Raw genomic sequence first — 15844 nt, forward strand, 5'->3', positions numbered from 1 at the left:
AAATCTAACTAAGGTCTGGAGGAGGGTCATAGTGGGAGGAGCCAGTGCACACCAGATAGTACCTAATCTTTCTTTTAGAGTGCCCAGTCTCCTGCGGAGCCCGTCTATTCCCCATGGTCCTTACGGAGTTCCCAGCATCCACTAGGACGTCAGAGAAATAGGGATAGTTTCACAGCTCTTTAAAATGACACTTGAAATCTATGGCTTCATACCTAGCACTTTTAACTACATTATTATCAGGTAACATTGTGGACGGGAAGGCGGTAATGAAATGATGCCCCACTCGTACACACACAATTTACTTCCAGAACCTGAAGCCACTTCCTTCCTGTAGCTGATGACAATGACACTAGGCTCATCATATCTCGCCCTGCACAGCACTGAGACTGTAACTCCTCCCCCTTACGAAAAAGGTCCCTTAGCCCACTTGATTCTAGCATCTACCCTGAGACTGAGGGCAGGCACACCGGCGGCTTCCGGGAGGAGCAATGTGGCGGCTTCCTTCCCGCATGTCTCTCTATTGGGTTGGTTGGTAAAAAGGAAAGCTGTGATTGGCAGCTGGAGGTGCGGTTAGCCTACGGCTAGCAATGATACTGCTGGGTGCTGAAGATCCTGCACGGATGATGAGTGCGGGTCCTGGAGGCGGTTGCCGTGGTGACCGTAGGTGAGTGCCAAGGTCTCTTCCCGGTAATCGTCCATGCTGCAGAGGCCACTGCGACTGTGCAGCACCGAGTGACACAACTGTGATGTGTTGCAGAGAGGAGAAAGAGCTGTGTGCCCCGGCCCAGCAGTCTGACTGATCCTCCTCACAGGGGGACAGTCCCCTATGGAAGGGCACCCATCACTGAGGGCCAGTATAACAAGGGAAAAGCTATCTGCATTTGTCTGCCTCATTCATTGTGTATCATTACACAGATTACAAAGTGGGCTGCAGATTTTAATTATTTTACAACTAGCTATAGTGCATTTATAGATTTATTTGCATCAGTATTGCGTGTATTGTTATTAACCGTAAGTGATATAGTGGCAACATACTCTGCAATGCTTTACAGTTGTTTATGTTATTATGTTTACAGAGGATATACAGTGTGGCTTATTTTCTTTGTTAGCTAGAATCATACAAGCTTGTTATTAAGAAAGATACCACCAGAAGCTAGAGCTGCTGTTATTTGTATTTGGCTTTTATTTGTCAGTAGCAATTATTTTTAAAAATAGAGTTAGCTGTGTAATTACTGCTAGATAGACTGCTGCAGCAAGGGTCTCCTGAGGCGGGCTAATTGCAAGAAACCTAACCCAGTGAGACCTGGGAGATAGATGTACTGTATGATTGAATAGGGAGAGGAAGGCGATTGGTACAAGCTCAGCCACCAAGGACATTCCTCCTTTTATATGTAACCACTCATATTGTGTCCTATGCTGGAATGTTATCCTTTTAAACAATTGTTGGGCTGAATACTGTCAAAAGTAGTGAATAATATTTAACAACAAATCCATATGTAATTATGTTTAACTTTACATTGTTTTTATAACCTTGATTTGATGACACTGCTATATGTGCAAAAGTTTCTATATAAAAACAAAAGGACCGGTACAAAGCCGGCTTTCGCAATTCCCCGATCCTATCTGTTTTGATGCTGACAAACGCCAATCGATGGTCAACTATGGTCTGCGATCCGATGGGGAATTGTTGATATTTTGAAGGTTAAAACTGACACATTTGCCTATTGTAATAATTATTGGTTGGGATCGGCAGATCAGGGAAATTCAAGAGGCATCAGTGGATCTGGGAATTTCCTCAATGCATCATAGATGTATGGGGGCCTTTAGATAGTTTTCCTGTAGCTGTATCAATATTTAGCGTAATTTACGCACTGACAGATAATTCAGATAATTATACACATTTACCTTTCGGCCACTGAATGTGTTGGTTAGGACACACAGCTGGGCAGGCATTTGAATTTTTCCGACGAGGTGTGGCGTCAATCCCTGCAGCAAGACCGCCCATACACACAGCCAGTTGTAGCGATAATAGGATTTTAATTACCTACCGGTAAATCCTTTTCTCATAGTTTATAAGGAATATTGGGGAATTAGTATGATGGGGTATAGACGGGGTCCAATGGAGCCGGTGAACTTTAAATTTCTTCATCTGGGTGTGCTGGCTCCTCCCCTCTACGTCCCCTCCCACAGGCAGTTATAGGTAAAACAGTACCCGAAGGAGAATGGACATACTTCAGAGAAGGAACATAACAACAATAAGTGGTTTTTACCACCAATAACCTAAAACGACCAGCAACGGCTGGTAACAAAACAGCAACAGCTGAACAGGTAACCATATAAGAGCCTGCAGAAAAGTCAACACACTGAGGCGGGCACCCAATATCCCTTATGGACTACGAGAAAAGGATTTACCAGTAGGTAATTAAAATCCTATTTTTTTCTAGCATCCATAAGGGACATTGGGGAATTAGTACGATGGGGACGTCCCAAAGCTTACAGAACGGGCGGGAATGTGCGGAGACGTCTGCTGCACCACCTGCCCAAACTGGGTATCCTCTTTGGCCAGGGTATCAAACCTGTAGAACTTCACAAAGGTGTTCTTCCCCGACCAGGTAGCAGCTCGGCATAGTTGCAAGGCCGAGACTCCACAGGCAGCCGCCCAGGAAAACCCCACTGATCTTGTAGAGTGGGTCTTCAGAGACTGCGGAACAGGTAAGGTTGCCCACACATAGGCCTGTTAGATAGTAAGCCTAAACCAACGAGCAATGGATTGCTTAGAAGCAGGGCAATGCTTTTTCTGCACATCATGTAGCACAAACAAGGAATCCGTCTTTCTGATCCGAGCCGTCCTCTTGATATAGATCTTCAAGGCTCGCACAGCATCCAATTCCTCCGGAGGAGCAGAAGTGCCAGAACTTGATTGAACCACAATAGGTTGATTCAAGTGGAATGCAGAGACCACCTTCGGCGGGAACTGCTGCCTAGTCCTGAGCTCCGCTCTGTCCTCGTAAAAGACCAAGTAGGGACTTTTACACCATAAGGCCCCCAATTCTGAAACCTGCCTCGCAGAAGCCAGGGCCAATAACATCACTGTCTTCCATGTTATGTACTTGTCTTCTATCGTCAACAGAGGTTCCAACACCACATTCAAATCCCAGGGTGCCATGGGCGGCACAAAAGGAGGTTGTATGTGAAGTACCCCTTGCAAGAAGGTCTGAACTTCTGGCAACACTGCCAATTTCTTCTGGAAGAAAATTGAGAGAGCTAAAAACTGGACCTTAATGGAAGCCAGACGTAAGCCCTTATCCACACCAGCCTGCAGGAAACGTCCCAAGTGGATCTCCGCAAGCGGATACGTGCGTTCCTCGCACCAAGAGACATATCTTCTCCTGATATGATGATAGTGTGTTGACGTCAAAGGTTTCCTGGCCTGAACCATGGTAGCAATAACCTTTTTGGTTTTGGTTCCGCTCAACCTCCATGCCGTCAAACGAAGTCGCCGTAAGTTCGGGTAGACGAATGGACCTTGTTGAAGAAGATCTCTTCTTATTGGAAGAGGCCAAGATTTTCTACGGACATGTTCAGAAGATCCGCGTACCACGCCCTCCGAGACCAATCCAGGGAAATCAGAATTGCCTGGACTCTTTGATTCCTGATTGCTTTAGCACCCGTGGGAGAAATGGAATCGGAGGGAACAGGTAGACCAGGTAGACCTGGTGAGGTGGCCAAATCGGGATATGGAGATAGGTGTCTTGTATATCCAGTGAGACCATGAACTCCCTTTCTTCCAGGCCCGCAATCACGGCCCGCAAGGATTCTTGAACTTGAAAACCTTTAGGTAAGGGTTCAAGGATTTTAGATTCAAAATGGGCCTTACAGAACCTTCCGTTTTCAGTACCACAAACAGGTTGGAGTAGTAACCCTTTCCCTGTTTTTGCAGTGGCATTGGAACAATGACTTGGGACTGGAACAGTTTTAGGATGGCCTGTTGCAGCGTAACACATGTATCCTGCAAAGCTGGTAAGCTTGATTTGAAAAATCATTGGGGAGGAGCGCCGTCAAACTCCTGCTTGTAGCCCTGAGAAATTAGGTCCTTTACCCAGGTATCCTAGCAGGAGCTTTCCCAGATGCGGCTGAAGTGACGCAACCAAGCTCCCACCTCAAGATCCCCTCGGGGTGGGTGGGCACCATCATGCTGAGGCCTTAGTGGAAGCTGAACTGGTGCTCTGGTCCTGAGAACTTGCGGCTGCTGGTTTTCTTGTCTTACCTTTGGTGCCTCTAGCTGCATTGGAGGCACCTCTGGCCCTAGATCTAAATCTGTTAGACCGAAAAAAGGACTGGGTAGATGCCCCCGGGTAGGAACGTCTAGCCGGCGGGGCCCCACAGGGGAGAAACGTGGATTTCCTCACAGTAACTTTAGAAATCCACATATCCAATTCAACCCCGAAGAGCCAATCCCCTGAAAAAGGAAGAGACTCTACACTGCGCTTGGACTTTGTGTCCGCAATCCACTGACGCAGCCACATAGCTCTGTGCGCTGACACTGCCGTAGCAGTGGTCTTAGCATTAATATTGCCTATCTCCTTGAGAGAGTCACACAGGACGCGTGCAGTGTCTTGAATGTGTTTTAGGAGAGTCACCGTAATGACCAGGGACATATGCCCCGAGAGGCGCTCGGGACCAGGGACATATGCCCTGAATTTGAGTAGCCCACGTATGAATGGCATGTGTCATCCAGCAACCCGCTATGACCGGTCTTTGTGACATACCAGCTGCCGTGCAAATAGACTTCAGTGTAGTCTCTCACTTACGTCCTAGAGGATGCTGGGGTCCACATTAGTACCATGGGGTATAGGAAGGCCCACCAGGAGCCATTGGCACTTTAAGAGTTTGAGAGTGTGGGCTGGCTCCTCCCTCTATGCCCCTCCTACCAGACCCAGTTTAGAAAATGTGCCCGGAGGAGCCGGTCACAGCTAGGGGAGCTCTACAGAGTTTCTTTAGAAAAAGTTTATTTTAGAGTTTATTATTTTACAGGGAGGCTGCTTCGAGGGACTAAGGGGGGGGGGATAGTGTCCGCCCTGCGGGGTCTGAGCCACTATCTCCGCTGACAGAACACTGAGCTCCTGAGGGGAACGAACGTTCCCCGCCACAGGGGATCGCTCACCCCGGCAGCATGCCGCCACCCCCTTACAGAGCCAGAAGATTAGAAGATGGCAAGATATGGCGGCCCATGGGTAGGAGCGCAGCTCTGAGCAGCTGCGCTCTGGGAAGGCTCAGCGACACAGTGTTGGCGCTTTGAGGGGCGTCCTGAGCCAGCGTCTTAAAAAAACCCTACACTGGTCACAGACGCTAACCGGAGACTGAATCCCCAGGCTAGCGTCAGAATCCTCCGTACTCAGACGCTCACAGGGGACAGATTCCCCCACCTTGCGACAGAGTCCTCAGGCCAGTATAAAGAATTTGTGTGGGAAGACACACCATCTTCAAGGGACTGAGCTTCTCCTCAGAGCGGACCCAGCAGCGTTCAGCGCCATTTTCCTGCCTGCAGTTCCTGTACACAGATGCCGACAGAGCTGTCCCTCCAAGCAACTCCAGCTATCCTGTGCTATCCAGGGGGTTGTAGAAGTGGGGGTAGGTGGTGAATTAGATCTGTGTAACTATTACAGTACACAGTGGGCGCTGATAAGTGGTGCCCTTTATATATAACAGCGCTGTGTGTGGGTTGGCTCTGAACTATGTGTCTCTCTTGCCATTCTCAGGGGGGAAACTTTGTCTAACCTACCCTGTGCAGCTGAGGATATGTCCTCTCAGGATGATCTCATTCCATGTAATCAGGATTGCACTGTTATAGCGCAGATACCAGCAAGGGAGCCTGAGTGGTTATCCTTTATCAAAACTGATTACTCAGATTTCTGCTAGGGTTGCTCAGAATGAATCTGCAGCTCAGGTTTTACAGAATTCTATGGCAGTTTGGTTTGGTTCTGTTACCTCAGGACCCCCCTCTGTAGGTTCCCACAAACGTACTTTTGCCCAGATCATGCAAGACAACACGGATACCGATTCTGACACTGCAGACGGTGATGGGGATGTGTTGCGGGGGTCCGCATCTCTTGCAGGGGGGGTGCAATTGTTGATAGAGGCTATCAGGAATGTGTTGAATATTACTGATACAACACCTGAGCAGGCTGAGGAGGCTTACTTCACTGACAATAAGAAAGCCTCGCAAACCTTCCCTGCGTCCAAAGAATTAAATGCTATTTTTGAAAAAGCATGGGGAAATCCTGAAAAAAAAATTCCAGATCCCTTGGAAGGTTCTGGTTGCTTTCCCCTTCCCTGAGGAGGATAGAAAGAAATGGGAAAACCCACCCATAGTGGACACTTCTGTATCCAGACTCTAGAAAAAGTTGGTTTTACCTGTTCCAGGATCTACCACCTTAAAGGATCCGACTGATCGCAAAATTGATACTACGCTCAAATCCATATACACGGCTTCAGGGTCGATACTACGTCCCAGTATTGCCTGTGCATGGATTCCCAAAGCCATAGTAAAGTGGTCAGGCACGTTACTTGAGGATTTGGATACGTAGGATAAGAGTGACATTGAATTGTTTCTCCGTAACATTCAGGATTCTGCAGGTTTTATGGTGGAATCCATGAAACACCTGGGTTCTTCGGCTGCAGGAATTTCTTCCATGTCCGTCTCAGCTCATCGTGGACTGTGGAATCCAGGAGAGGTGCGGAGACCCTACCCTACACAGGTCAGGCTGTCTTTGGGGAAGCGTTGGATGCGTGGATCTCCACGGCTACAGCGGGTAAGTCCCCTTTTCTTCCCTCAGCAGCTCCTGCTACGAAGAAACCTTTTTCTTTGCCTGCATCTCAGTCCTTTCAGGTTGCTAAACCAAGAAAGGCCAAACCGTCTTTAGAGGGGGCCGGCCAAAGTCCAAGAAACCTGCTGCGGCGGGTTCCCAGGAACAGAAGCCTGCTTCTGGTGCGCCAAAGTCCTCAGCATGACGGTGGACAGCGCAGCCTGGAGGTAGGACCGGTGGGGGTGAGACTCAGACATTTCAGTCACGTCTGGGTGTCGTCGGCCTGGATCCCTGGGTACTAGAAATTGTGTCCCAGGGATACTGGCTGGAATTTCAAGATCTCCCTCCTCATCGTTTCTTCAAATCGGGCTTGCCAGCTTTGCCGGCAGACAGGGCTATCCTACAAGGAGCCATCCAGAAGTTGGTGGAGGCACAGGTCATTCTACCAGTCCCTCCTCAAATGCAAAACACAGGTTACTATTCGATCCTTTTCATGGTACCGAAACCGGATGGTTCGGTCAGGCCCATTCTGAACTTAAAATCACTAAACCCCTTTCTGAGAGAGTTCAAGTTTAAAATGGAGTCTCTAAGGGCGGTGATATCGGGTCTGGAAGAGGGGGAATTCCTGGTATCCCTGGATATCAAGGATGCGTACCTCCACATTCCGATTTGGCTGCCGCATCAAGCTTATCTCCGATTCACACTGTTGGACTGTAATTTCAGTTCCAGGCCCTGCCATTTGGCCTCTCCACAGCACCTCGGGTATTCACCAAGGTGATGGCGGAAATGATGGTTCTCCGCAGCAGGCAAGGGGTGAACATAATTCCATATCTGGACGACCTGCTGATAAAGGCATCGTCCAAGGAGAAGCTGTTACGGTCCATAGCTCTCATGACCCATCTTCTCATGGAATATGGTTGGATCCTGAATATACCAAAATCACATTTGTAGCCAACCAGGAGGTTGTCCTTTCTTTATTATTATTATTATTATTATTATCCTTTATTTATATGGCGCCACAAGGGTTCCGCAGCGCCCGATTACAGAGTACAAATGCACATAAAAAATAGGAAAACAGTGACTTACAGTTGAATACAATATAGGACAAGTACAGGGCAGCTAAGCATAACTACACCAGTAAACATAGAGATAAGTTCCAGGTGGTCAAAAAACTGTGGGATCTGGGCGGTTGAGGATTATTAAAGTAAGAAAAGTATAAGCACATGAGGGAAGAGGGCCCTACTCGTGAGAGCTTACATTCTAAGGGGAGGGGTAGACAGACAGGGATGACACAGATGGGGTACATAGAGAGCGTGGAACAGAGGGTTATGTTGAGATTTGGCTACGTTTGGTAAAGAAATGGGTCTTAAGAGCCCGTTAGAAGTTTTGTAGAGAGGTGGAGAGTCTGAGGGGGAGAGGTAAAGAATTCCAGAGAAATGGAGCAGCACGTGAAAAATCTTGGAGATAGGAGTGGGAGGAAGTAATCAGAAGACAGGAGAGACGGCGTGCATTAGCAGAGCGAAGAGGACGGGTGGGAGAGTAAAGGGAGATAAGGTCAGAGATGTAGATGGGAGAGGAGTGGGTGAGTGCTTTGTAAGTGAGTGTGAGAAGTTTGAATTGGATTCTGAAAGGGAAGGGAAGCCAGTGGAGGGCCTGTAGGAGGGGGGAGGTAGACGTAGTGCGTTTGGTGAGGAAGATGAGCCGGGCAGCAGCATTGAGGATAGATTGGAGTGGAGAGAGGTGATTGTCAGGGAGGCCAGTTAAGAGGAGATTACAGTAGTCCAGTCTGGAAATAATCAGTGAGTGAATAATGATCTTAGTGGCATCCTGTGTGAGAAAAGGTCTGATTCTAGAAATGTGTTTGAGATGAAAATGACAGGTTTGTGAGAGGTGCTGAATGTGTGGTTTGAAGGAGAGGGAGGAGTCAAGGATTACGCCAAGACAGCGTACTTGGGGGCTAGGGGAGATAGTTGTGCCATCAATGGATAATGAGATTGTGGGAGGTGAGGCTGTGCAGGAGGGTGGGAAGATGATCAGCTCAGTCTTAGACATGTTGAGTTTAAGAAAGCGCTGAGACATCCAGGAAGAGATAGCAGAAAGACAGTTTGAGGTACGAGTGAGGAGAGCCGTGGAGAGATCAGGGGGGGAGAGGTAGATTTGAGTGTCATCAGCATAGAGGTGATATTGGAAGTTAAAAGAACTAATGAGTTCACCTAAAGAGGACGTATAGAGAGAGAAAAGGAGAGGACCAAGAACAGAGCCTTGGGGGACACCAACAGTTAGTGGAAGTGGGGGGGAGGTAGCATCATGAGAGGAGACAGAGAAGGAACGATCAGAGAGGTAGGAGGACAGCCAGGAGAGGGCAGTATCACGCAGACCAAGAGAGTGAAGGATTTGCAGAAGGAGAGGATGGTCCACAGTGTCAAAAGCAGCAGAGAGGTCAAGAAGAATAAGCAGAGAGTAGTGGCCCTTAGATTTGGCTGCATGGAGGTCATTGCAGACTTTTGTGAGGGCAGTTTCAGTGGAGTGGAGAGAGCGGAAACCAGACTGGAATGGGTCAAGCAGTGAGTGAGAGGAAAGAAAGGCAGTGAGGCGGTTATAGACAATACGCTCAAGAAGTTTGGAGGCAAAGGGGAGGAGAGAGATGGGTCGATAGTTGGAGAGAGTGTTAGGATCAAGGGAAGGTTTTTTAAGAATAGGGGAGACAAGAGCATGCTTGAAGGCAGAGGGGACAGTGCCTGATGAAAGGGAGAGATTGAGAAGGTGGGCAAGATGGGAACAGGCAGAAGGGGAGAGGTAACGGAGGAGGTGGGAGGGGATAGGGTCGAGCGGGGAGGTTGTGGGGGGGGAGGAACGGATGAGGGCCATGACTTCCTCGCCAGATACATGGGAGAAAGAGGTCAGAGTTGGTAAGAGGGAAGGGGAGGGGTGCCAAGGGATGGGTGGTGGCTGGTTGCTGGTCTGGTGGGAAGTGATATCCTGACGTATGGAGTCAATCTTGGATGTGAAATAAGTGGCAAAGTCAAGAGCAGACAATGAGGAAGGGAGAGGAGGTGGTGGTGGGCAGAGGAGGGAGTTAACAGTGGCAAAGAGGCGCCGGGGGTTGGAAGACTGTGTAGAAATGAGGATTTTGAAGTATGATTGTTTAGCAAGGGAAAGGGCAGTACTGAAGGATGAGAGCATGAATTTGAAATGGAGGAAGTCTGCTTTAGAGCGTGATTTCCTCCACTGTCGCTCGGCAGTACGTGAGCATTTTTGTAGGTATCTGGTGCATTTGGTGTGCCAGGGTTGAGGTGTTGATCTGCGAGGGTGAATAGTGGTTGGCGGAGCAACAGAGTCAAGGGCAGAAGTAAGAGATGCATTGTATAGGGATGTTGCTTGTTCAAGGCATGTGAGAGAGAGAAGAGGAGAGAGAAGGGAGTCAAACAGGGAGGACAGGGATGAGGTGTCAATAGCCTCAATGTTACGCTTTGTGATGGTAGCCTTAGGAGGGAGAGATGGGGAAGCAGAGATCGATAAGTTGAAAGAGAGCAAATGGTGGTCAGAGAGGGGAAAAGGGGAATTGGAGAAATCAGAAATATCACAGCGGTGAGTGAAAACCAGATCCAGTGAGCTCCCGTTCACATGGGAGGGTGAGGTGGTCCACTGGGAGAGACCAAGTGAAGAGGTGAGGTTAAGGAGTTTAGAGGCAGGTGATTTTGTGGGGTTATCGATAGGGATGTTGAAATCACCTAGAATAATGGAGGGAATGTCAGAAGAGAGGAAGTGAGGTAGCCAGGAAGCAAAGTTGTCAAGGAATTTGGAGGAAATGCCAGGTGGACGGTAAATTACAGCAACTCGAAGATTAGTAGGTTGGTAGAGGCGTAATGCATGGACCTCAAATGTAGAGAATGTAAGAGAAGGTTCTGGAGGTATAAGTTGGTATGTGTAGCTTGAGGGTAAAAGGATCCCAACACCACCCCCATGGCGACCCCCGGGTCGGGGTGTGTGTGAGAATGTGAGGCCCCCAGCAGAGAGAGCAGCAGGAGAAGTGGTGTCATGAGGAGTAATCCAGGTTTCTGTAATGGCCAGGAGGTGCAGGGAGTTGGAAATGAAAAGGTCATGAGTGGGGGTCAGTTTGTTGCAAATAGATCGGGCATTCCAGAGTGCACAAGATAGGGGGTATGAGTTTGTGGGAGAGATGTGAATGAGATTATCAGGATTGCTGTAGCGTTGAGGTAGGAGTAATTTGGAAGGAGAAGATAAAGAGGGTGTGATGATGGTGCTGGGGCCTTGGCTAGGAAGGGAGACTGCATGCGTGAAACAGGGAGGGAGTGCAGTTTGATACTGGTGGAGGAGAGGTGAGGAGACAGGCAGAGGAGGGAAAGAGTAGGGTTGAGCGGTGGGGTATAAGTGGTGTGAAGGGGCAGAAGTGAATTGCAATGGGGAAACAGAAGAGGGGTAGGGAGGCAGACAGAGGAGAGGAGGGAGGATGAGATGTAGGAGACTGTGAGAGAGGGATAGAGGTGGTAACAGGGGACAGAATAAAGGAATAGAAGGACAATGAGTAAGGGGGGTTGCCAGCCTGGCCATAGTGTGGATGGTGTGTAAACTGGTAGTATAATGAGAATAGGGGGAGGAGTGGTGGCTGTATGAGAGAGCAGTGAAGTTTGCAGAAAGAAATACGATTTGCAAGTAATTAAAATGATGTTAATATCTACAGATTACCAGTAAATCAAATATTTGTTGATGTTAGATGGAAAATTACACAGTGTTGGCAAACCACAAGTCAGTGTTATTTCATCAAATATGCTTCTCAATTAAACATTTGTTTTCCAGGTATTTGCAAGGTCAGAGTAAAAGTTGTATTGCAGGTTTTTTGCAGAAAGTGAATGTTTAGTGTCCGGGTAAGTGAGGTTTGGAGAATAATAGGTGTGTACATACATTTGTAGCTGCAGTCCAAGGTTTGGTGGATTGTGTTGATTTGCTTTTGTTTGGAGTTTCCATGCAGTTTCCGTCTAGTTAAAGTCCAGTATAAGTGCCAGACGAATCCCTTAGAGATTTTCTCCCTTTGAGATCTTTCTCCACACAATGATTCAGCTACGCTAAAATCAGCTAAACTACACACCAATATAAAGCCCAAACATGTGTATGTAAGCACATTGATTGATTGGACCCTCCCCTAGCCCATCACCCATTTGGGGCAATAAAACTTAAACAAACAAATAATGTGTAGGGATGAAACCATTACACATTCCCCAAATAACTACAAATAAAACTTGAATAAATCTGCTAATATTTAATACACTAGTGACTAGACATACCTATGGCTAAGCATTCAGGATATTCCTATGTGATAATTAGCAGACTCGGTACAGCTTGCTGGGCATTGTTGTTCCACTAGACATACCTATGGCTAAGCATTTCTGGGAATGATTCTCGACACAGAAGTGCAGAGGGTGTCTCTTCCGGAGGAAAAAGCGTTGGTGATACAAACAATGGTCCGGGATGTCCTGAGGCCAGCCTGGGTGTCGGTTCATCAGTGCATTCGCCTTGTGGGAAAGATGGTGGCCTCTTACGAGGCTCTGCAGTACGGGAGGTTTCATGCTCGATCTTTCCAACTGGATCTCCTGGACAAGTGGTCGGGATCCCATCTACACATGCACCAGAGAATACGTCTGGCGCCAAAGGTCAGGATTTCACTCCTCTGGTGGCTACAATTACCTCACCTTCTGGAGGGCCACATGTTCGGGATTCAGGACTGGATCCTTCTAACCATGGATGCAAGTCTCCGGGGCTTGGGCGCATTCACTCAAGGGGAAACCTTCCAAGGAAGGTGGTCAAGTCTGGAAGCCGGCCTGCCAATAAACATTCTGGGGCTAAGAGCCATCTACAACGGTCTTCTCCAAGCGGCCCCTCTTCTGAGAAATCGGGCCATTCAAGTGCAGTAGGACAATGTAACGACAGTGGCTTACATAAACCGACAGGGCGGAACGAAGAGCAGAGCTGCAATGTCAGAGGTAACAAGAATCATCCTCTGGGCAGAAAAACACGCGTTGGCGATGTCAGCAATCTTCATTCCGGGAGTAGAGAACTGGGAAGCGGACTTCCTCAGCAGACACAATCTCCATCCAGGAGAGTGGGGTCTCCATCCGGAGGTGTTCAAGGAGGTAACAGATCTTTGGGGTGTACCCCAAATAGACATGATGGCCTCTCGACTCAACAAGAAGCTTCAGAGGTATTGGTCGAGGGACCCGCAAGCCATGGCGGTGGACGCCCTGGTACCGCCGTGGGTGTTCCAGTCGGTGTACGTGTTTCCTCCACTCCCACTCATTCCAAGAGTTCTCAAACTCATAATGAGAACAAGGGCATCCTCTAGGACCCCAGCATCCTCTAGTACGTAAGAGAAAATAGGATTTTAATTACTTACCGGTAAATCATTTTCTCGTAGTCCGTAGAGGATGCTGGGAGCCCGCCCAGCGCTTCGTTTTCCTGCAAGTGGTTATTTAGTTCAGTACTGCTTAGTTCTTGGTAAGTACTGTTTTGTTACTTGGTAAGTAATCCTGTTCAGCCGTTGCTGATGTTTCAAGCTAGTTAGCTTGGGTTGCCTTGTGTGTGAGCTGGTGTGAATCTCGCCACTATCTATGTAATCCTTCTCTCAAAGATATCCGTTTCCTCGGGAACAGTTTCTAGACTGGGTCTGGTAGGAGGGGCATAGAGGGAGGAGCCAGCCCACACTCTCAAACTCTTAAAGTGCCAATGGCTCCTAGTGGACCCATCTATACCCCATGGTACTAATGTGGACCCCAGCATCCTCTACAGACTACGAGAAAAGGATTACCGATAGGTAATTAAAATCCTATTTTCTCTGGCTGGGTCCACAGGATTATCCACAGGATAACATTGGGTTATTGTCGAGCGACAGCGAAAATGGCACCAACACGGTCACGAGCTTTCTGGCCTCCCAGGATGCATTGGGGCCTTCCCCATATAGTCCCGCCCACTGACTCAGTCAGATCAGTTTTTTGCTTTGTGCGGCAGGAAGCCGCATGGTCACAGCAGCCTCAAGCTTTTATTGTTTTATTTTTTTAGACTTACTATATTGTTTTTTTGAGCGACTTCTCTTAACAGCGTCTTAAACGCATACTAGAAAGAGTCGCTCCAACAACTCCCCACAGGGTCGCAACAACGCTTACCTTCGGGTATCAGTGCTCTCTCGACGGGCGTCTGTGTCGGATGTTCTAGCAGGTCCAGCAGACGTTACCAGGCTGTGGCTGGAGCATGGGGAGACGGTGAGTCTATGGACTTCCTCTTACTAGAGGGGTCAGGACACAGCTACACTGATTTGGTGGAGACTACAAACAGTGTGTTGATGCGCCGAACATCTCGAGTGCGACAGCGCTACGCTCCGGGGATCATAGACGCCAGGACTAGGTAGAGGCAGCGATCCTGGGAGTTTAAGTCAACAGGGGGATTCAGACGCTCTCCTGGCCGCCCCTCCTCCGAGTTCATGGCCAGTTCCCGCATGTCTCTCGTTTCATGAACTGAATGACCTCACTTCCGGCTCAGACGCTACCACGAGGGTACTCGTCGCAGCTTAGACGCTGCGGTTGTGTACACTGGAGATAAACCCGCCCAGACCGAGTCGCAGGCCTTAGCGTCTGCATACACGTGGAAGTCGCTCAGCGTCCGTGTCCGTTATCAGTTATCAAGAGCGGTAGTGTACATCAGTAGCGTCTGAATCCACTCAGCGTCTTACGAGCGTATTTGCTTGGATATGGAAGTGTGGTGAGTCTCCCTGTATCCCGCTCTCCGGAGGCAGGGTATACAGTACTAAGAATTCCTTCTACTTTGTTAGTATGAATTGTTAATTTTTTAGTACCTATTGCATATGAGACCTGTGTATTACTGTGTTTTCTGCATGTTATGTTGAAAAAAAGAACCAGTTAAAAACAGAAGTACAATTTTCCTACTTATGTATAAGATGTTATGGAGGTTGTATTCTTGTATGGCAATGTATAATGCTTTAACATGGGACTGACTGCTAGTATGTGTGCTGACTTTTCTGTGTAATGTCAGTCCTGTTCTGACCCTCAAATCAGGTGCACTGTGGTCAGATTGATCTCACCTCTATATACTTACATATAGGGTGATTTTCAGTCACAAATTGTGTAGTCAATAATAAGAATTTACTTACCGATAATTCTATTTCTCGTAGTCCGTAGTGGATGCTGGGGACTCCGTCAGGACCATGGGGTTTAGCGGCTCCGCAGGAGACAGGGCACAATAATAAAAGCTTTAGGATCAGGTGGTGTGCACTGGCTCCTCCCCCTATGACCCTCCTCCAAGCCTCAGTTAGGATACTGTGCCCGGACGAGCGTGCATAATAAGGAAGGATATTGAATCCCGGGTAAGACTCATACCAGCCACACCAATCACACCGTACAACCTGTGATCTGAACCCAGTTAACAGTATGATAACAACGAAGGAGCCTCTGAAAAGATGGCTCACAACAAGAATAACCCGATTTTTGTAACAATAACTATGTACAAGTATTGCAGACAATCCGCACTTGGGATGGGCGCCCAGCATCCACTACGGACTACGAGAATAGAATTATCGGTAAGTAAATTCTTATTTTCTCTAACGTCCTAAGTGGATGCTGGGGACTCCGTCAGGACCATGGGGATTATACCAAAGCTCCCAAACGGGCGGGAGAGTGCGGATGACTCTGCAGCACCGAATGAGAGAACTTCAGGTCCTCCTCAGTCAGGGTGTGCCCCTGACCAAGTAGCAGCTCGGCAAAGTTGTAAAGCCGAGACCCCTCGGGCAGCCGCCCAAGATGAGCCCACTTCCTTGTGGAATGGGCTTTTACTGATTTTGGCTGTGGCAAGCCTGCCACAGAATGTGCAAGCTGAATTGTACTACAAATCCAGCGAGCAATCGTCTGCTTAGAAGCAGGAACACCCATCTTGTTGGGTGCATACAGGCTAAACAGCGAGTCAGATTTTCTGACTCCAGTCGTCCTGGAAACATATATTTTCAGGGCCCTGACAAC

The 15844-nt window shown here is 48.2% G+C and overlaps 1 protein-coding gene across 5 annotated transcripts in view; it reads left to right on the forward strand.

Annotated features, from left to right (window-relative positions):
• The first annotated feature begins 439 nt into the window (after positions 1–439).
• Positions 440–15844, forward strand: part of CABIN1 (calcineurin binding protein 1) — a 459275-nt gene continuing 443870 nt past the window's right edge. For 3 of the 5 annotated variants that reach the window (XM_063913005.1, XM_063913009.1, XM_063913008.1), the window contains exon 1: positions 441–664. The gene's annotated coding sequence lies outside the window, so the exon portion shown is untranslated. Of the gene's footprint in view, positions 665–694; positions 851–15844 lie in introns of those variants that run through there. The other 2 variants (XM_063913010.1, XM_063913006.1) reach the window with 2 other exon arrangements.

The sequence above is a fragment of the Pseudophryne corroboree genome, chromosome 1 (assembly GCF_028390025.1).
Source record: "Pseudophryne corroboree isolate aPseCor3 chromosome 1, aPseCor3.hap2, whole genome shotgun sequence".
Taxonomy (NCBI): Eukaryota; Metazoa; Chordata; class Amphibia; order Anura; family Myobatrachidae; genus Pseudophryne; species Pseudophryne corroboree.